Source organism: Saccopteryx leptura, chromosome 2, assembly GCF_036850995.1.
Source record: "Saccopteryx leptura isolate mSacLep1 chromosome 2, mSacLep1_pri_phased_curated, whole genome shotgun sequence".
Lineage (NCBI taxonomy): Eukaryota > Metazoa > Chordata > Mammalia > Chiroptera > Emballonuridae > Saccopteryx > Saccopteryx leptura.
Window position 1 is genome coordinate 246,086,054 of NC_089504.1, and position 22,831 is coordinate 246,108,884.

Sequence of the window (22,831 nt, forward strand, 5' to 3'; positions counted from 1 at the left end):
TAGGTACTAAACTCATGGAGCTTGGCCTTAAGAGAACAATTTATGAATTTGACCCCAAAGGCAAGAGAAGACAAAAATAATTGAATGGGACCATATCAAACTATAAAGCTTTGGCACAACAAAAGAAACTGACAACAAAACAAATAGACAACTAGATGGGAGATATTTGCAAACAGCTCAAATAAGGGGTTAATACCCAAAATATATAAAGAACTCCCAAAGCTCATCAACAGACAAGAAAACAATCCAATTAAAAAATGAGGAGTGGCGGCCCTGGCCGGTTGGCTCAGTGGTAGAGCGTCGGCCTGGCGTGTGGGAGTCCCGGGTTGATACGGAAAGATACATATAACCCCATGGTTCTTGCAGCATTATTCACAGTGGACAAGACATGGAAACAACCAAAGTGTTCTTCCATAGAGGAAGACACGTCTCAAACAAAAAGACACAGGAAGATTGCAAGAAAAAGAATAGCAAAGACATGCCATACACTCACCCCAGCCCATTCCACCTCCAAAAAAGCCAACCAGCTAGATTACTAGCATCTCCCACCGCTCGCTCGGTACTCACCGACTGTGGCTCCCGAGCCAGACCCCGGAGGGCAGGTAGCCTGAGAGTCTGATCCTTGGAGTAGTTTGCGGTTAGAAGGCAGCAAGGCTGCAGCACCAGCACTGGCACCACCGTGCGGACAGGCCGCTGCGACAGAGCTCCGCTCGCCTTCACTGCCCAGCGCACGGAATAATGGGGCGTAACCGCTGAGGAATCAACATTCCGAAATCTCCCGGGCGGAGGGAGTGGCCAACGGCAGATCACGCGGGGGAGGGGGGCGGTGGCCTCGGGGCGGCGGCTCGGGAAGCACGCAGGGGATTAGGGGCTGAGCTCGGCTAGGGAAGCACGCGGGGGTGAGAGGCTGAGCTCGGCTCGGAAAGCACGCAGGGGATTAGGGGCTGAGCTCGGCTCGGGAAGCACGCGGGGGTGAGGGGCGGCTTCTCGGGAAGCACGCGGGGGTGAGGGGCGGCTGCTCGGGAAGCACGCGGGGGCTCGGGGCTGAGCTCGGCTCGGGAAGCACGCGGGGGTGAGGGGCGGCTGCTCGGGAAGCACGCGGGGGCTCGGGGCTGAGCTCGGCTCGGGAAGCACGCGGGGGTGAGGGGCGGCTGCTCGGGAAGCACGCGGGGGCTCGGGGCTGAGCTCAGCTCGGGAAGCACGAGGGGGTGAGGGGCGGCTGCTCGGGAAGCACGCGGGGGCTCGGGAAGCACGCGGGGGTGAGGGGCTGAGCTCGGCTCGGGAAGCACGAGGGGGTGAGGGGCGGCTGCTGAGAAGCACCGGGGGATTAGGGGCTGCTGCTGGGGAAGCAGGTGGGGGCAAGCGGCAGTGGCGGCCCCCGGAGTGCGCAGGGGTGAGAGAGAGGATGAGGGAGTGTGACCGAGGCTAGGTATGAACTTTGAGATAAAGGTAGGGATTAGGGCAGGGGTCCCCAAACTATAGCCCTCCAGCTGCATGTGGCCCCCTGAGGCCATTTATCCAACCCTGGCCGCACTTCCGGAAAAGGCACCTCTTTCATTGGTGGTCAGTGAAAGGAGCACTTGCCAGGTCCAGCCCCGGAGGGAATCCAGGGGTCCCACAGGAAGAGACGGCGTCCGCACGAATCCAGTGAGAGCCAAGTTCTTTATTTTCTCTTCATTCTCTCGTTAGCATTTACTGCCAGGCATCTCTCCAATGGCTGGTCTAGCTTGCTTTTTATACACACACGCTAAGTTACAATCACATGGTATTTTGAAGACATTGATTAATCATTGTTTTTGTTTCACTATGATTACATATTTCCAGGTAACAGTTAATTCATTTTTATAAGCTATAAATCAGGTGGTAAGTCATTCAAAGTACAGTTATACAATAACTTGAATAGCAATAACAACATTGGTACAAACTTCTAAAAGATCAGTACTAACTAATAACTCTACCTTACTGTTGTTGTGAGTCAGGGGGGGCAGAGAGAGAGAGATCAGCAGACGAAATTATCAAGGACTAGCAAAGGACCACCACTCGCTAAAACAAATGGCCCTGAGTTCATGCAGTGTCCTAATTTTATTCACAAGACTTCAAAAAGCTTGTTTACTGAGAAATTGGCATAACATCAAGAATAACTTTTGCTTAAAGATACATAGAGTGCACCTGCAAGATAGCATAGTAGTAACATAACATCAGAAGGATTAATTGCTATTCCTTCTATGGATCCCACCACATTCCTCTCATCTGAAGGGATAACCTTGGAAAGTACAAAAATCTTATGAGAATGTTTTGCTGAGAAAAGCCCAGCAACTGCCTTCAGTCACATAGACCTGTTTCAGTGACTTGCCTTCAAGTCACAAAACAATTCTCTTAGCAAAACATTCTTTTCTTGTTGGCTGTGTTCCCATCCAAGGCCATGCAATGGGCTATTCCACTACACCTTACCTAAGATTCTATTGTCTAGTCAAATTTTATTTATTTAGCCCTGGCCAGTTGGCTCAGCGGTAGAGCATCGGCCTAGCGTGCGGGGGACCCGGGTTCGATTCCAGCCAGGGCACACAGGAGAAGCGCCCATTTGCTTCTCCACCCCTCCGCCGCGCTTTCCTCTCTGTCTCTCTCTCTTCCCCTCCCGCACCCAAGGCTCCATTGGAGCAAAGATGGCCCGGGCGCTGGGGATGGCTCTGTGGCCTCTGCCTCAGGCGCTAGAGTGGCTCTGGTCACAACATGGCGATGCCCAGAATGGGCAGAGCATCGCCCCCTGGTGGGCAGAGCGTCGCCCCATGGTGGGCGTGCCGGGTGGATCCCGGTCGGGCGCATGCGGGAGTCTGTCTGACTGTCTCTCCCTGTTTCCAGCTTCAGAAAAATGAAAAGGAAAAAAAAAAAATTTTTATTTATTTACTATATTCATACACTAGTTAAGTTCTAACTATATTCTTCTTAGAGTGTTTCCACCATCTGCCGGTCAGGTAAGCAAGAAGAAGGAAAGATTTCTCTACTCTATCACATGAAAAGGCTAGGGAGGAAAAATGTTGAAGTAAGTGAAGGCCGAAAGGTGCTCTGTGCACAGCCACTGTCCTCCTACTCATTCACAAGTCACAATCTATTCTTTCTAACATGATTAGTAAAGAAGAAATTCTCCTACAAACTTAACCCTTTACGAGGGATATCATAGCCAGCCTCTTATGTTTACTGAGCCCAGTTCAAGGGGCTTACAGGCTTTTCTGTGGAACTCACACCCTCTGTCTCATTTCCAAAGAAATTCCTACGAATCTACAGGGAAAGCACGGTACTATTATCCCTGTGCCCATAAATAATAGCACACACCCAGAAAAGGGGGGATATAAGGCCAGATTAATTCAAAAAGTCAAAAGTGGGAAGTATCGTTGTGCCTTTTCTTTGCGGTGACTTTGTCAACCCGCAGCCATTGGTCTTCACTGCTGTGACTCTGTCAAGCAGCAGCCGTTTGATCTTCTCTGCCTGTGACATTGTCAGCCAGCAGTTTGTGGGTCTTCTCCTGCTGTGACCTTGTCAGCCAGCAGTTGTGGGTCTTCTTCTGCTGTGACCTTGTCAGCCAGCAGTTGTGGATCTTCTCCTGCTGTGACCTTGTCAGCCAGCAGTTGTGGATCTTCTCCTGCTGTGACCTTGTCAGCCAGCAGTTGTTGATGGCTCCCCACAAGCACTGTATCTGGCGGCACCGCAAAGTGCAGCGTTGCTCAGGTACAGTACTACTTCAGGTGACGCGGAAGGCATGCCTCATGGCTCAGGAAGCGCGCCGTGTCACTTGTTAAGGCTAGCAGTGACAAATATGGAACTGGACATTGACCGTCTCATTAGCCAAAAGCAGGCCCATAGTTCCCGTTGAAATTCTGGTCAGTTTGTTGATTTAAATTTACTTGTTCTTTATTTTAAATATTGTATTTGTTCCCGCTTTTTTTTACTTTAAAATAAGATATGTGCAGTGTGCATAGGGATTTGTTCATAGTTTTTTTTTATAGTCCGGCCCTCCAACAGTCTGAGGGACAGTGAACTGGCCCCCTGTGTAAAAAGTTTGGGGACCCCTGGATTAGGGCAACCAGACAGCTATGAGGACTTCTGGGTTCCCACTCACTTTGAAATTGTCTGTTTTTGCAGTTATATCAAGAATTCTGGCCTGACCTGTGGTGGCACAGTGGATAAAGCACATCGACCTGGAACACTGAGATCACCAGTTCAAAACCCTGGGCTTGTCTGGTCAAGGCACATATGGGAGTTGATGCTTCCTGCTCCCCCCCCCCTCTCTCTCCCCTCTAATTAAATAGTCTTTAAAAAAAAAAAAAGAATTCTGGCCTAACCAGGCAGTGGCACAGAGCGTTGTCCTGGGACACAGAGGACCCAGGTTCAAAGGCCAAGGGTCACCAGCTTGCTCGCAGATCATCTGGCTTGAGCAAGGAGGTCACTCGCTCTGCTGTAACTCTCCCCACCCCCCACCCACCCCCAGTCAAGGCACATGAGAAAGCAATTAATGAACAACTAAGGAGCTGCAATGAAAAACTGATGTTTTTTATCTCTCTCCCTTTCTGCCTGTCTGTCCCTGTTTCTCCTGTCTCTCTCTCACTAAAATAAAAAAAATTAACGTAATATGTCATATTAACAGTCTAAAGAAAAATATCAACATGATACCAATGCAGAAAGCATTTTACAGAATTCAACATCTATTCATATTTTAAAAAGCAAACTTCCAGCCCTGGCCGGTTTGCTCAGTGGTAGAGCGTCGGCCTGGCGTGCAGGAGTCCCAGGGTTTGATTCCCGGCCAGGGCACACAGGAGAAGCGCTCATCTGCTTCTCCACCCCTTCCCCTCTCCTTCCTCTCTGTCTCTTTCTTCCCTTCCGGCAGCCAAGGTTCCATTGGAGCAAAGTTGGCCCCCCGCACTGAGGATGGCTCCATGGCCTCTGCCTCAGGCACTAGAATGGCTCTGGTTGCAACAGAGCAATGCCCCGGATGGGCAGAGCATCGCCCCCTGGTGGGTGTGCCGAGTGGATCCCGGTCGGGCGAATGCGGAGTCTGTCTGACTGCCTCCCCGTTTCCAACTTCAGAAAAATACCAAAAATAAAATAAAAATAAAAAAGCAAACTTCCTACTTGATAAATGGAACCTATAGAAGGTATAAGCAGACATCATACTTAGTGGTGAAAGACTGAATGCCTTCTCCCATGATTGGGAACGAGGCAAGATGTCTACTTTTACCACTCCTATTTGACATCATACTGGAAGTCCTAGCCAGTACAATAATGCGTGAAAATGAAATAAAAGGTACAAGATTAGAAGGGAAAAAATCAAATGGTCCTTATTTGCAAACAAGACAAGTTCTACATAGAAAAATTCCAAACAATTCCATAGCCCTCAAAAAGTCTTAGTTGTAATATGTCAATATGAAAACTCAACTGAATTTCTATATGCTAGCAATGAATAATTGGAAATCAAAAACTTCTGAATAATTGCATTTATAATACATACTGTCAAAAATAAAATACTTAGATATGCACAGTATTTGCTGAAAACTACAAAATGCTAATGAACAAAATCAGAACAGATTAAACAAAGACAACATGATCATGGATGAGAAGACTCAACATAATAAAGATTTTAATTCCTATAAAATGAAAATAGATTTAAGGCAACTCCATAAAAGTTGATTCTACTCAGGATGATTTATAGATATAGACAAGTTGATTCTAAATTTATATGCTCAGTAAAAAGAAGAAAAATGAGGGAAAGGGAATGCTCCCTGGAATTTTCTTCCCTTTACTTGAACAAACACTGGAGGTGTGGAAGCTCTGTGGGGCTCAGACGGCCTGGGGGCAAGGCCTGATGAGACAGCTGGTCAGCTTCAGGGAGGAGCGGGTGAGGCACAACTGACATTGACTTGGGGCCTCAGTGGGCAAGCTCCCTCTCAGGGGGTGCTGCCCTGGGCTCTATCACCACCATTCTGGTTCCTGAGGCCTGGTGAGAGGGCTTAGTCATACATGAAGAGTGGGCATGTTGGTATTGTTTTATGAAATTTTGTTATATACACATAAACGTTTACAGATTGTAATAAAAGTGAATGTCTTACTGTGAGCTGCCAAAATAGAGAGCTATAGCTCTAGATCAAGGGTTGGGAACCTATGGCTCGCGAGCCAGTTGTGGCTCTTGTGATGGCTGCATCTGGCTCACAGACGAATCTTTAATTAAAAAAATGTTAAAAATATAAAACATTCTCATATATTACAATCCATTCATTTCCTACTACTCATGTTCATGGTTGTGGGTGGCTGGAGCCAATCACAGCTGTCCTCCAGGACAACACCAAATTTTTATTGGATAATGCATAAAGTACACAGGTCATTGTGTGGCTTTCACAGAACTACATTTTAAAATATGTGGCATTCATGGCTCTCAGCCAAAAAGGTTCCAGACCCCTGCTCTAGATAATGTTGTTCTTGGTTTTATCATCAAAGTGACGTCCTTTGTTGTGACACAGTCCAAAACCCTGGTCTTGGCCCTGGGTGGGAGGGTGGGGGCGGGTAGGCAGAATGTCTGGGCTGTCTGGAGCAACTCCCTCGAGGAGGGCAGCTAGGATGCAGCTTTAAATGAGGACCCGTGGACAAGAGCCCTGGAGACCCCACTGCAGGGCCAAAACCCAAGTGTCCTGTGCCAGGCTGTCCCTCCTACTGTACCCTCCACATGTGCTTGTTTATTCCTTGTTGGTGTTTCGGGAAGTCTGACATGCACTCATCTCAGCCGTGCTAGGGGCTCATCCACTTTGTCCCGTGCTAAGGAGTCAGCATGTGTGCCCAGAACTCTGTGGTGGTGGCAGTGGAAGCAAGAGCTACAGCTCCCTGTTCCACCCAGTGGCATCCTAAGCCTGTGCCTGCCGTAAGCTCTGGAAACTGTTTCAGCAAAGACAGGCAAACTCCATTACACTCACAGAACCCACACACTCACACACAGCACATCCCCCACACGCAGGCAGAATGTACACGCCCTTTACCTACTGAGCTGTGTAGGTGATAAGAACACCTCATGTGAAAGGGTAGAAAGGAGGTGGCAAGGGGCAATGCAGGATCAATGTGACCAAGCAGAGCAGGAAGAGTCCAATTCCGATATCAAGTCCTATACTACCTTGGCTTCTAGAAAGTGTGGGTGTGATACACCAATTGCTAATGACAGACTCGGCCTCTGAAGGAATGGGAAAACCAGGACTCCTTGGTCCCTGGCTGCAAAGGAATGAAAGTAGTTTAAAAAAAGAAAAAAAAAATCTCTGGCCCCCAAGGAAACACCATGTGCCAAGCCAGGGAGCACAACCCTGAGAACTGGACAGCCCTGGGTGCAAGTCCTCATCTGTCACTTTCTAATGAGGCCGATTACTTGGTCTTTCTGGGCCTGACTTTTCCTTACCTCTAAGCAGTCCTGATGTCAACATCCTGTGTCGTGGGGACACTAAACTCTCCTGATACCATCTGAAACCTGCTCTGCCTACCTCCCAGGCTTGCTACACAAATGTAATGAAACAAGGTATTTGAGAGCACATTCATGACCAAGGCCTAAAAGCTTTCACCCAAGAAGTCTCTCTGGGAACAGCCGGAAGGTCAGATTTTCCTGCCCAACATCCCCTCCAGCCCCGCCCTCTAGCTTCCGATTCCATGGATGGACCTCTCGACCATCTCTCACCCAGCCAATGGACAAGGGCTACACGTAGAGCAAGCAGGGTTGGCAGAGCCAGCTGAGACTTTATTTTGGAAAAAAAAAAAAAAGCCACTTGATTTGGCTTTTAGTTAAGGGTATGGGTAAGAGTTGGTCCCCCAGGCAGTAAAACTGCCCCACCCCACGGGGGAGCTGAGGGCTGGGGCTGAGCTCAGGCGGGTCTCCTGTACTGCTCCCCACCCAGCCCCCTCCCCACAGGCTCAGAGGACAGGAGAGACTGCAGTAGTCATTCATTCACTTGGGCAGGACGTCAGATGACTTGGACACCAGCTTCCCATCGTGGGTCTCAATCTTCTTCACAACCACAGTCTTAGAGGAGCTGGTACGGCTGAAGGAGCCAGCGCCGCTGCTGGAGCCCAAGTTGGCCTGAAAGCCCAGGCCGTAGTTGAGATTCGGGCTCAGCACACCTGGTTAGGGAGAGGCAGCCATGTGAGCACAGGAGTCCTGAACACATCAGGTTCTGATGCCCCCTTCTTCCCCCCCAGCCCCTGGGGTGGGGAACCACCCTGGTTCACTACTCGAGGACTGTCCAGAATACCAGGAAAAGGGCCGGAAAGAGCTTTGATATTAGCTATGTGACAATGGACAAAACAGTTAATTGGTCACCAGCTTCCTCAGCTATACAAGAAAGAAATGCATAGAGGCTTTGTAAAAAGACCCTACCCTCCTGCCCTGCACCTAAGGCGGGAGCACTCACCTGAGTAGCCAGTGGTGGTCTTGGTATGGATATTCATGTTCTGTATTCCAGCCTCCAGCCTGTACCCAAAGGACACGGATGTCAGGATCAACTGGCCCTGTCCTAGGACAACAGGGCCCACCCCTCTCCACCCCATGGGTAAGGTACAGGGCCAGTCAAATATCCCCACACCTACCGGCTCTCCTCGCCCGCCAGCAGCTTGCGGTAAGTGGCAATCTCCACATCCAGAGCCAGCTTGACATTCATGAGCTCCTGGTACTCACGCAGCTGCCGGGCCGTGTCCTGCTTGGCGTTTCACAGAGCAGCTTCCAGCTCAGCCACCTTGGCCTGAGCATCCTTGATGGCCAGCTCCCCATGCTGCTCAGCATCAGCGATGGCGGCCTCCAGGGAAGCCCTCTGTAGGGGGAGAACAGGTCAGCAGAGCAGAGTGTGGTGGCCTCCTGCTCTTGGGCCCACCCTTCTCTCCCTTTTCACTCCTCTAGAGCCTCCCTCCCTGACCTAGACTATCCAACTCCACCCAGGCCAAAGAAAACCCCACTGCTGAGTGCAGGAAGCAGAATGGGGAAATTTGAGCAGCTTCCAAGCACTTCCTGCACAAATTTTTCAGCTGGGACACTACAAGGTATTATCTCCACCCTAATTGGACTAGATCTCTGCTTTCTAGACTTCCTTAAATGCTAACCTTGCCTTGAAATATAAGACATAAGATAAAGTAGGCTGTGGCAACCCCTCCCAGACCTACCTTCCAAACCCCCTTTGACCCATCATGGCCCCAGGGACCTTGTCAGCACCCCTCAGTTTCCCAGGAACAGTCAGAAGCTGGATTGTAGCTGCCCCTCCAACTCCCAAGCTCTGCTCTAGGACTCCTTCCCCAACCCCAGACCCCTCGCTCCTTCCTGCATTATTTCCTCTCACCAGGATGTGTCTGAGGATCCCCTCTCATAGCCAGTCCAGCCCATACCTGGCCTTTGAGGCCCTCAATCTCAGCCTGGAGTCGGCTGATGTTCCGGTTCATCTCAGAAATCTCTGTCTTCGTGCGACGGAGGTCATCCCCATGCTTCCCAGCCAGCGTCTGCAGTTCCTCATACTGTCGGGATGAGATGAGCAGTGAAGATTAAGAGAAGCCTCTGGAACCCAAGGTGACTCCCATCTGAGAGAAAGTACCCTCTCAACCAAGTCACCAGAGCCCAGGTCATCTCCCCGCTACCCCCACCTCAAACACACGAAACACACACACACACACACACACACACACACACACACACACACGGAAGGCCTTCTTCCAGATTATCGGGCACAGGGACATCCCAATCTCCCCAGCAACTACTAGGCAAGCCCAGCTCATAGCAGGCAGAGTGGCATTTGAAATTCTCCTCCCTGCTCATGAACAGGGGCACAGAACTGGCCAGAAGGAAGTACCAGCTCGTGACCCTGCTCCTCACCTTGATCTGGTACATGGTCTCCGCCTCAGCCCGGTTGCGGTTGGCAATCTCCTCATACTGGGATTTGACCTCGGCAATGATGCCATGCATGTCCAGAGAGCGTTGTTGTCCATGGACAGCACCACAGATGTGTCAGAGATTTGGGACTGCAGCTCACGAATCTCCTATGGTGAGGAGGAGAGGTGGTCAAACCCTGTCCCTGCATACAAGGAGCCCTCTTTTGCAGAAGGACCTTCCTTAGGGGACAAGCTAAGGAACAACAAGAAAAGAGAGGAGCAGGTGGGCATATGATGACCTGGGAAAGAGCAAAGCTCCTAAAGTAATAAAATAGCCCAAAGACCTGGAACCTGGAGCAATGTAAGGATGAAATGAGGCTAGGAAAAAGGGAAATCTGGCTTTGGGTGAGTAACCAGAGGGGCAGGGCCCTTCCGTGAATCAGCTACCAAAACTGAGCCCACAGTGGGCTCCCACAGCCCAAAGACTCAGAACAAAAGCTCTGAGACTGAACAAGCCCAAGTTGCCACTAGGCCACCACTCTGTGTGATGGTTGACCTTGGATAGGCTATTTCAGTTCTCTGAGCATGTTTTCTGATCTGTGAAATGGGGCAATCAACCCTCCCTCATGTGGGGGACAGAACTAGAGAACGTCAATGCTGAGTCAGTATCAGTAACTGCAATTATTCAGTGGTGGGCCCTTGTCCGTTGGTGCACTGGGGGCTGGGAGGAGCCTCTGATAGGGTTGCAGAAAAAAGAACATACCTCTTCATACAGCTGACTGATCTCATCAGTCAGCCCTTCCAGGCGGGACTCCAGCTCTACCTTGTTCATGTAAGCTTCATTCACATCCTGGGGGGGTGTTGGGGAAGGGCCCCTGAGCTGAGTGCCCACACTGGTCCCCAACCCAGAAGCACCTGATAGCCTAGACTTGGAACCTTCTAACTGTTGCCTTCTCCACCTCACTTTGTAGCCTCATCCTCCAGTCCAGCCTCTGCCTCATCACACAGGCACAGTAAGCATGGGGATGACCTCCGTCGCACGAAGACAGAGATTTCTGAGATGATCCCCAGCCTACACACCTTTACTGCTTTCTACAGTGCTCCTCCTCCTCCTTTAGCAAGTCTTCTGTGGCTAGACCTCCAATTCTATTGCTCCATTTTCTTAACCATGTCCCAAGTTCTATCCAAATGCACCTCCTTACCTCTCTGTTCTTGCCTACTCTTTCTATGCCATGTATCTAAGAAGCACTCAAACAATGGCCCATTACTTAAAAACATTTAGGGACAAAACCCAAAAAGCCTTAGTCTGAGTCCCTAAGCCTCCAGTGTATGATTGGGGTAAAGGACACCCTCACCTTTTTGATGAGGACAAAATCATTCTCCATCTCTTTGCGTTTGTTGATTTCATCCTCGAACCTGGTAAGGAAAAGATGTAGAATCAAAGGACGAAGGCAAAGGGGAGGTTGTCCTGAGTTTTCTGAGGGGGGTAAAATATCTAGAAAATTCAGTTCATGGAAATGCAAGATATGAGAGAGCTGGTGTGGTCCTTCTGCTCATCAGCCAGTGGGGAGGCCTAGAGCAGGAAACCTCTCTCCAAATCCATGAATACTCATTGGATTAGGCACAGTAAGCATATTAGGAGAGTTTGCAACAGTGACTGACATAAGACCTCAGGCAACAGGGCTGGGCAGAAAATTAAGGGTAAAGAATAAAAAGGGACCTGGTGTATAGGTATATAACAGGGGACAGTTGGCTACTTGTCTCTCCCATCTGAGGTCTACCACGTAAATATTAACGAATAATTTGGTGTCCAAATCTGGACAGTTCTGTGATGAAAAGGGAGTGGGTGTAGTTAACAATTATGCCGGGACAATAGGTATAAACTAGATTGTACTGAGAAAACCTGGTCACATAGTCACCCTAATTATATAAGGTTGCATTGTCCAACAAGCGAATGGCCATGGGGTCTTAGGCCTCTAGTCCCCTGGGGTGGGACGGAAAGGATGACTTCAGTTGGGCAGATGGCAGTGCAGAGGAGGGCAGCTCACTTATTCTTCAGGTCCTCCACCAGCCCCTGCATGTTGCCAGGGCACAGCCGGTGGCTGCAGATGCCCTGCCCGGGGAAGGGAGGTAGCTGGCCGTCTCCACTGGCCTCACTCTGTCCCTCACTTCTCTCCAGGCCCTGCCCTACATGGCCCTTCTCATAGTGATGCTGTTCTTCATCTACGGCAGGGGTCAGGAACCTTTTTGGCGGAGAGAGCCATGAATGCCACATATTTTAAAATATAATTCTGTGAGAGCCATACAATGACCCATGTGTGTTACGCATTATCCAATAAAAATTTGGTGTTGTCGGCCCTGGCCGGTTGGGTCAGTGGTAGAGCGTCGTCCTGGCGTGCGGAAGTCCCGGGTTTGATTCCCGGCCAGGGCACACAGGAGAGGTGCCCATCTGCTTCTCTACCCTTCCACCTCTCCTTCCTCTCTGTCTCTCTCTTTTCCTACCGCAGCCGAGGCTCCATTGGAGCAAAGATGGCCTGGGCGCTGGGGATGACTCCATGGCCTCTGCCTCAGGTACTACAGTGGCTCTGGTCACAACAGAGCGACTCCCTGGATGGGCAGAGCATCGCCCCCTGGTGTGCGTCCTGGGTGGATCCCAGTCGGGCGCATGCGGGAATCTGTCTGACTGCCTCCCCGTTCCCAGCTTCAGAAAAATACAAAAAAAAAAAAAAATTTGGTGTTGTCCCAGAGGACAGCTGTGATTGGCTCCAGCCGCCCGCAACCATGAACATGAGCGGTAGGAAATGAATGGATTGTAATACATGAGAATGTTTTATATTTTTAACATTATTATTTTTTTTATATTAAAGATTTGTCTGTGAGCCAGGTGCAGCCATCAAAAGAGCCACATCTGGCTCGCGAGCCACAGGTTCCCAACCCCTGATCTATGCTGTGATCGGCATGCGGCTAGGACGGGCTCCCCGAGGCTCAGTGCCCTGTTCCTGTCCCAGCCCCACTCTCCCTGATGCCCTCCTCCCTCTCAGCTCCCTGCTGACCCTGACTGTCCCTCTCTGTCATCTTTCACTTTCTGAGGGCAAAAGGGTCCCAGGAATTGGGACTTCCTCCCCAAGTGGTATCCTGTAGGTGGGGCGAATGGCTGAGAGCAGAGTACTCAGAGAGCTTCTCTCCCCACTTTCCCAGGCCTGGGTTCTGCTCTCAGAAAAACACTCCCAATGTATGCAGTGAGCCTCAAAAGCTGTGGGCCCTTTCCAGGAAACAGCTGAGGTCAGAAGAGAAGGTGTGCACAGGGCAGTGGGGGGCAGAGAAACAGCAACCGAAGCTCGCAGAAGCCGGGCATATGGCACTCAGAAGCTTCAGGTCTCTGGGCTCCAGTCTAGGAGTGGCGTTTGGACATGTGAGCACCCACATCCATGAACTTGGGAAGACTTGGGAGCACTCAGACAATCTAATGAGTTCCCGCTCTCGTGAACTGGTTTTTCAACATCATTCAGTAGGGACAAAGTTGAAAAACTTTATTTATTTATTTATTTATTTATTTATTTATTTATTTGTATTTTTCTGAAGCTGAAAACGGGGAGAGACAGTCAGACAGACTCCCGCATGCGCCTGACCGGGATCCACCCGGCACGCCCACCAGGGGGCCACGCTCTGCCCCTCCAGGGCGTCGCTCTGCTGCGACCAGAGCCACTCTAGCGCCTGGGGCAGAGGCCAAGGAGCCATCCCCAGTGCCCGGGCCATCTTTGCTCCAATGGAGCCTTGGCTGCGGGAGGGGAAGAGAGAGACAGAGAGGAAGGAGGGGGGGGTGGAGAAGCAAATGGGCGCTTCTCCTATGTGCCCTGGCCGGGAATCGAACCCGGGTCCCCCGCACGCCAGGCCAACGCTATACCGCTGAGCCAACCGGCCAGGGCCGAAAAACTTTATATTTTTTAAATTTCTACTCACCCTGAGGGGAAACTATCTGCATTTCTATAGCTAAAAGCTTTCTTTAAAAACAATCAAACAGAAACCCTGACATAGTGATACAGTATTTCTGACTTATTTCAGTGGTATTTCATTGTTTTAGACAGACAGATAGAGAGATTATAAAATATATTGTAGATAGGTAGATATAGAGGATACAGATATATAAGTCTGTCAACTAGAATAGGTTTAATGATTTTGCTGATCAGGATGAAAATTCCCTCTCTGTCTCCTATGGACTGCCCTGCCCTCCCCATCCACTGGAAGTGCTGTCCAGAACGTGGCTTCTTCTAACCAGCTTTCTCCCTCGCCACCCCCCTCCCCCCGTTTTTGGCACTGCAGTGATCAGCACCGCAACCAAGATAAGTTATATTTACTGAGCACCGAATTTGTGCCAGGCAGACACTACAGTTCTGTACAGATGAAATCTCATTTAATCCCCACACTAGATTTCTGATAGGATCTGTTGCCACCTTCAGTTGACAAATGGAACCAGAGGCTCCAAAGCAGAAGTCCATCACTGACCCCGGAAGCTCCAGAGCTAAGCAGCGTGGAAAAGGTTCTGGGTACAAATACTAGAGTCGCACTTGCATACCAAGTAACATCTTGCACTACTACAAGCCAGTTATGTAATTTTGTGTTATTTTAAAATAATTTTATTTTTAGCTTCAGCTCCTGATTTCTCCAAAAGTCCTGTTTTAAAAAGTTCCATTGTACTGGATAAAGAAGATGTGGTACATAACAGTGTGTCTGTAAAGTCATGGTGCGCTTTTGACCGGTCACAGGAAAGCAACAAAAGACGATAGAAATGTGAAATCTGCACCAAATAAAAGGAAAACTCTCCCAGTTTCATACCTATTCAGTGCAGTTCAATGTGGGCTCACGTACAGATTTTTTTAGGACTCCTTAGGTAGCTATCCCGTGTAGCCTCTACAGACTCATCACTGACTGGTGGCCTACCAGAACGGGGTTTCTCCACCAAACTGCCGGTTTCCTTCAACTGCTTATCCCACCAAGTAATGTTATTCCTATGTGGTGGTGCTTCATTATAAACGCGCCGATATTCACGTTGCACTTTGGTCACGGATTCAAATTTAGCGAGCCCAGAACACACTGAACTTTCCTATGTACCGTTCACATCTCGACTGGCATGGCCATGGGCTGCTCTGCTGTGTACGCGGTGTTACATCATCATCTGCGCATGTGCACATGCTGCCACACCATCCTACAGAAACTGGGAGGTTTTCCTTTTATTTGGTGCAGATTTCACATTTCTATTGTCTTTTGTTGCTTTCCTGTGACCGGTCAAAAGTGCACCATGACTTTACGGACACACTGTATATACTATGAAATACTACTCAGCCATAAGAAATGATGACATCAGATCATTTACAACAACATGGATGGACCTTGATAACATTATACTGAGTGAAATAAGTAAATCAGAAAAAAACTAAGAACTATATGATTCCGTACATAGGTGGGACATAAAAATGAGACTCAGGGACATGGACAAGAGTGTGGTGGTTATGGGGGGGAGGGGAGGGTGGTGGAGGGGCACAAAGATAACCAGATAGAAGATAACAGAAGACAATTTGATTTTGTGTGATGGATATGCAACATAATCAAATGTCAAAATAACCTGAAGATGTTTTCTCAGAACCTATGTACCTTGATTGATCTATGTCACCCCATTAAAATTAATAATAAAGGAGAAAAAAGTCCCATTGTGCCCTGGCCAGTTGGCTCAATGGTAGAGCCTCAGCCTGGCATGTGGAAGTCCTGGTTTGATTCCTGGCCAGGGCACACAGGAGAAGCGCCCATCTGCTTTTCCACCCTTCCTCTTCTCCTTCCTCTCTCTCTTCCCCTCCCGCAGCCAATGCTCCACTAAAGCAAATTTGGCCCAGGCACTGAGGACAGCTCCATGGCCTCTGCCTCAGGTGCTAAAATGCTAGAATGGCTCCAGCCACAATGAAGCAATGCCCCAGATGTGCAGAGCATTGCCCCCTGGTGGGCATGCTGGGTGGATCCTGGTCGGGTGCATGTGGCAGTCTGTCTGACTGCCTCCCCAGTTCTAACTTAGGAAAAATACAAAAAAAAAAAAAGGTCCATTGTTCAAGTTGGTGGAGATATTGCCTTCGAATGCAAGCCTCGCCTTCCTGGGGGCCAAGATCCCCTGGAGAAGAGGCGCAGAGCCTGCAGAAAAGCAGAAGGTAAACTAATCTTCCCTTGTGTGGTATTTAATAGCTTGAAATAGTTGGCTAATATAGTATCTTCCAAATTCATACAATTTACAAGGGCTTCCAAAATTCCCTCCCTTATAATAAACCTACCACCACATATCTGGAGATCCAAGAGTTTCTCATATGACAGTAGAAACTAAACCACCTTATAAAGCTAAGACCTGCCTATATAATTTGGCTGCAATGCACAAGGGCTTGCAATAGGTATATTTTTAAAACTCCTTGCAGACCTTCCCCTATGTCTAGTGTGAAGATACATTCCTGATCTGGCCTGCTAAGAAGTCAGGGAGAAGATTGTCACACAAGGGGACACTCATGCTCACACACATGGCCTTGTGCTGTTCACATTCTCACATGGGTGTTGTCCCTGTGCGGGGATGAGGTCCCCACAGGAACCACTGTAGAGCGGCTTTCGCAGGGAAGGAGGAGCTGTCCTTCCTCCCTGGATGGGTGCAGGCGTGTCTCCTAAGACAGTGGTGACAGAACAGAACAGGTGTTTCTCTCCAGGTGTTACATGTTTTGTTCTGTGGTGCTGCAGAGCCCTGCACATCTGGAGGGGATAATCCTGCAACTGCAACTCTGTTCAATGACCACATGTGTTGCTTTGTGGCCAGGGACACAGAGGGCTACTTTCAGAGTGAGCCCTTGTGCTAAAGGTATGAAAACAGTTCCATCAGACGCATCATGAGTTCATATGCCAACCAGGTCTGGCTGATCACACAAATGAAAGGGACAGGTTGGGTAAAAGAAAGGACAAGGAAGACATGACAAAAGTGGCAACCTCTTGGTCTTGGAAGACAGGACTCGGGCTGGAGAGGGACTTCTGCACCTGAAGGAGACAGGAGCATGGAGTCTGTGAAATGATGTTTTGTGGGAAGGCAGACCCTGGGTTGGAAAACTAAACATTTCAGGAAAAGTTAGAAATCAGGGTGTCGACATTAGGTGAATAGGTGTAATACAGTAAGCTCAGAGGGGCCTGGGCTACTGCCATTATATCTCTAGTAGGTGGCATATTTCCTGGCACATTAAATATTTGTTTTTCCTGACGTCTGACTTATACCCAGAAATTACGTACAATAAAATGTACAAATCTGAAGTGTACAGCATGATTAATATTTGCATGCATATGTATATGCCCATGTAACTCCTATGCATTTCAAGATACAGAACATTTTCAGCATCCCAGAAGGTGCCCCTCACTCTCTCCTAGTTAATAGCGCCCTTACCCACCAAAGGGGACCATTATGCTGACACTGTCATGATACACTAGTTTCACCTGTCTGTGAACTTAATTTAAATGAGCTCACACAGTATGTATTTGTTGTTGCACAAGTTTGAAGTCCAGTCTAGCATGGGTGGACATTTGGGTTGCTTCTTGTTTATGAATAAAGTGGCCGTGAAGATTCCTGAACCTTTCTCTTATAGACACACACAGTATTTCCTGTTGGATGTTTACCCAGGAGAAAAATTTCTGGGTCACAGGATATATATATATTTGGTACATACTATAAAATAGTTCTGTAAAACAGTTGTTCTCAATAACATTCTCATTAGGAATACGTGAGCATTTCGGTTGCTTCGCTTCTTTGCCAACACTTGACATTGTCAGTTCTTTTCAGCCATTCCAGTGAGGATGTAGTGCTGTTTCATTGCAGTTTTAACATTAAACTCTTACTAAATACATAAATGAAAGTGATATAACTATGAAATGGGGTGTTAGGTAGCTATAAACAAATGTGTTGTTAAAGAAGACAGTATTGGGGACATGCTTATGATATGTTAAAGCTGAAAAACATATATAAAGCCTGTATCTAGTACACTTTTTATTTTAATGTATACATGTTAATAAAGAGGACTAGAAGAAATTCACCAAGATGTTAACTGTTGATTCTGGAGAAGAATTTAGTCTCTTTTTCTTTATACTTTTACATAATCATGAAATGTTCTACAATGAGAAAATACCAATTTTATTTTGTGTGTGTGTGTGTGTGTGAGAGAGAGAGAGAGAGAGAGAGAGAGAGAGACAGAGACAGAAAGAGGGACAGATAGGGACAGACAGGAAGGAGAGAGATGAGAAGCATCAATTCTTCATTGTGGCTCCTTAATTTCCTTAGTTGTTCACTGATTGTTCTCTCATATGTGCCTTGACCAGGGGGCTGTAGCAGAGCAAGTGACCCCTTGCTCAAGCCAGCGACCTTGGGCTTCAAACCAGCGACCTTTGAACTCAAGCCAGCAACCATGGGGTCATGTCTATGATCCCACACTCAAGCCAGTGACCCCCACGCTCAAGCTGGTGAGCCCACGCTCAAGCTGGCAACCTCGGAGTTTTGAACCTGGGTCCTCTGCATGCCAATTCGATGGTCTATCCACTGCACCACCGCCTGGTCAGGCACAAATGCCAATTTTAAAAGCAGAAGTAAAAGAATACTTTCAAGAACAGTCTCTGCCTGATAAAATGAACTCTGTGTTCAAAAGTATGCCATACTTCTCTGTACCCCTGGACCAGCCTGGACCTCCATTCACCAGTGATGGACCTCGGGGTCTCAATCCGGCTGCAGAAGAACTGGAAGGATGAGAGAAAGGTGCTTTCAGGTCCTGTGGAGGCCAGCCGGCAGCAGCAGAGGTCACTACCAACGCCAGGGTGATAACAGGACAAGCAGGTGGGACCCTAGGAGCAGGACCTACTGAGGGAGGAAGAGGCTTCGGGTCCTGGGGAAAGGCAGAGCCAGCAGGCCCAGGGAGTCGCCGCCCGCTCGGGAAACCTGCCCTCCAGGTGCACCTTGTGTCCTCCTCTGGCCTCAGCTAGCCTCCCACTTCCTCTTTTCCATTTTTGTGTCCATAAGAGCAAAGTCATCCCTGGCTTCCTCCCTTTATTTGATGAAGGAAAGGAAGTTGTGAAGACGTGTGTTTTACATGGCCTCTGTGTTTTGTAGCATTTTGGTGAAATTCAGTGCCAGCTTTCAGCATGTGCAAACCAAAATGTGATTGGAAGTGCATTTGGGGGAGACCGCTGGTGGCATTGCGAAGAGTGGATTGAAAAAATGTAATAGACAGGGAGAAGAATCCCACAGGTGAGGCCCTAAATTAATATAGTAAACTTGAGAACAGCTGTGAATGAGGTTAAAGAGACTTTATATTTTCTACACAAAGTCACAAGCAAAGGCAGATCTGGCTTTATTTCTCCTAGATAATAAAAGACTTCCACTTTTATTTGTAGTTTTTAGAACAAAAATATGGCCATCTTCACTGTAAAGACTGTAAGACCAGATGGGAGAGTGCTTCTGTGCGGTGCACTCCTGGGACTAGTCAGGCGAGTCAAGTGTGGGGCATGGGGAAGGTGGGGCAGGCGCAGATGCGAAGTGGAGGAAGACTGTGTCTCCGAATGGCGCGGGACTAAACGCTGTCTCATTCATCTTGGCATCCTCCACTCCAGGCACATAATGCTCAGTAGGTGAATTGAATAACTGGACAGTCCACATGACCTCCCGAGACTGCTGACCCATGTCCTGGTTCTGTTGGGGTTGGAAGTTAGACCAAATGTCAGATTAGTTAGACGAACTGCAGTTCTTGTGTACATTGGGACTTTCTGTAATCATTTTTCGGTTGGTGTATTTTGAACAGGTGTGGGCATTAGTGCTAGGAAATTTCCACTGTCTGTCCACAAGGTGGGGCAGTAAGGAGAAAGAATTGACTGTACAGGTGAGCCTGTGACATGCTTCCCGCTAAGAAGATTCCCCCCTTACTTTGATTGGTTGTCAGCATCAGCATGTTTAGATCGAGAAGACTTCACAGTCTGAATTTCCAAGTTTTCCTGAACAATTAGACTCTGAACACCACAGGCTTTCATTTCAGAATGCAAACAGAAGGCTGGGTTAAGGAGTTCTCTCTCTTCTCTGGGTACGTGCCCTTCATTTTGTAACAGTCTGTACCTGGTCTCTTAACCTCTATGAGTATTTCAGTTGGAGCTCCCTCTGCTTTTCAGGCTAAAGGACTGTAGAGAGAGAGGCGTGTTAAGACCTGACTGAGCACATGACTTTTCACACTAGCCGCTTACTAGACCTGAGGGTAAATAGATTTTTAAACTAAACTAAAAGTGCTTTCCTTCTCTTGCCAGAATAAAAGCAGTGGATTGGATTCAAACACTCCAAGGCACTTGGGCACCCATAGAATGGACATGGCATAGAAAAAACACAGGAGGGGCTAGCTGGCCTTGTGGGGGCTGCCCAAGCAGGATTTGAGAGGATAAATAGGAGTTCACCTAGAAAGGCAGGGAGAAAGCGTGCACAGGACATGCACAAAGCCTAGAAACCACCTGCATTGATTGGTTATTGCAAGAATGTGACGTTCACGTGGGGAAATGGTGGGAAAAAAGAAAAAGCAAGCGTGGGTGGACCAGAGACAACGGAGAAGGTCCAGGGTTTGCCTGCACAGTGAGTGAAATTTTTAATGGCTCCTTCCCACTAAAGACTCTTACTACGGTACCGTGTGTACCTTATTGGGTAGATGACAGAATTATAGGGAACGTAGGAGCAGGACATTGATTTTACAGGTAAGGAAAATGAGGTTCACAGAGGAAGAGAAAGTGGCTGAGCACTAGAGGAGCTGAAGACCTCAGGGTAGGGGCAGGGTTGGGCACAAAGTGGGAGCCTCGGGTACATAGAAACTTGGATTTGTAAAAGACAAGTTCCTCTTTAGGTTTACCTCAAACAACTCTTGCAAATGCCACAAGAGTTTTCACCCTTTTAGGGGAGAAGCCATTCGGTGTCAGGTAAGCATGTACAACACTGTCTTTGTGTTTATATTGTTTCCATTCTTAACATGAAACTTTTGTAGCATAATTAATAGAATTGAATATTTGTATGGTTTTCTATGTTTTTGAATATATATAATATTTTAGTGGGGGGAGAGCAAATTCTAGGGCTCTTTTGGAAGGGACAAAGATTGAGTCTTAAGTTGCATTATGTGGTGTGTTTATGTATGAGGTGGTATGTTTTTCCTCCAACACCCTGTGTATGGATGTAATAATTTAGTAGGCAGCCTTTATTAAGCTTTTACTATGTGCCAAGCTTTGGGCTAAGTGCTTTATACGCATTGTCTGCTATGGAGTTATTGATAATTTTACTGAACTTTTCAATACTAAAATTTTTGTCTTTTTTTTATAATTAAATTTTCATTAATTTTAATGGGATGACATCAATAAATCAGGGTACATATATTCAAATAAAACATGTCCAGGTTATCTTGTCATTCAATTATGTTGCATACCCATCTCCAAAAGTCAGATTGTCCTCCATCACCTTCTATCTAGTTTTCTTTGTGCCCCTACCCCTCCCCTTCTCCCTCTCCCTCCCTCCCTCCCCCTGCCCCCGTAACCACCACACTCTTGTCCATGCTCTACTAGTCTTGTTTTTATGTCCCATCAATATATAGAATTCCTGCAGTTCTTGTTCTTTTTTTATTTATTACTTACTTCACTTCCTTTATAATGTTATCAGATCCCACATCTTTGTTGTAAATGAGCCGTATGTCATCATTTCTTATGGCTGAATAGTATACCATGGTGTATATGTGCCACATCTTCTTTATCCAGTCAATCTTCTAATTTTTTTTTTTTTTATATATTTTTCTGAAGCTGGAAACGGGGAGAGACAGTCAGACAGACTCCGCCATGCGCCCGACCGGGATCCACCCGGCACGCCCACCAGGGCGACGCTTGCCCACCAGGGGCGATGCTCTGCCCCTCCGGGGACATCACTCCTGCCGCGACCAGAGCCACTCTAGCACCTGGGGCAGAGGCCAAGGAGCAACCCCAGCGCGCCGGGCCCATCCTTTGCTCCAATGGGGCCTTGGCTGCGGGAGGGGAAGAGAGAGACAGAGAGGAAGGAGGGGGTGGGGGTGGAGAAAGCAAATGGGCGCTTCTCCTGTGTGCCCTAGCCGGGAATCGAACTCGGGCTCCCCCGCACGCCAGGCCGATGCTCTAACCGCTAAGCCAAGCCGGCCAGGCGCCTTCTATTTTTTTTTTTTTTACAGTGATTAAAGCCTTTAAGCAAACTCTTGGCCAATACAGCAAGAATCCATAAAAGAGTAGTGTCCTTAACATGTTTACCAAGTCCAAGTTGGCACCATCACCATTCCAAATCCCTGCAAATGCAACCTAACCCCAGTTCAGTCTGTTAGAAGCTGTCACAAGGAGCAGGAGTCCAGGAAATGTCCACATCCAGGAAAAGTCCGCATGGCACTGGAATTGTTGTCACAATTCTACACTTTGCAGTTCACGTCCAAGTCCCAATGACCGCTGCTTCTAGCTGGTAATGATTCAGGTAGACTGGAAAAGTCATCTGCAGCATGTGTGGAGATGGAGTTTCTATTCTCCTCTGCCTAGAGAGATGAGAGCAGGTTGCTTTTCCCTGGAGCTCTGCGACTGTGGTGTGGTAAAGAGAACCTTGGGATACACTAAGCTGGGTGCAAAGGTAGATTCATAATTGAAGTTGGCAAAAGGGGAAAGAGAGCTCTAAATTAGGAGTAGGTTCTAGCCTAAAATATGAGTGAGGCATTGAGGTAGGAGGAATAAAGAAAACAATATATATTAAACAAAGCAGCAGAAAATAGGACTATCAACTCCCACAACAGAGATTTTTGAGGGAAGAATAAAAAAACCTGACTATTCAGGCAAGACATAGTTAAGTGGCCCTTGTGCAAATGAGATCAGTTTACCTGCTTCTTGGAAGAAATACCCTAGGCTCGTC

The 22,831-nt window shown here is 48.0% G+C and overlaps 1 protein-coding gene and 1 pseudogene across 1 annotated transcript in view; both read right to left on the minus strand.

The window, feature by feature from the left end:
• LOC136395739 (calcium/calmodulin-dependent protein kinase kinase 2-like) overlaps nucleotides 1-22,831 on the minus strand; it is a 1,028,348-nt gene that overhangs the window by 832,910 nt on the left and 172,607 nt on the right.
• The window catches only part of LOC136393982 (keratin, type II cytoskeletal 8-like), a 56,966-nt pseudogene continuing 41,870 nt past the window's right edge, over nucleotides 7,736-22,831 (minus strand).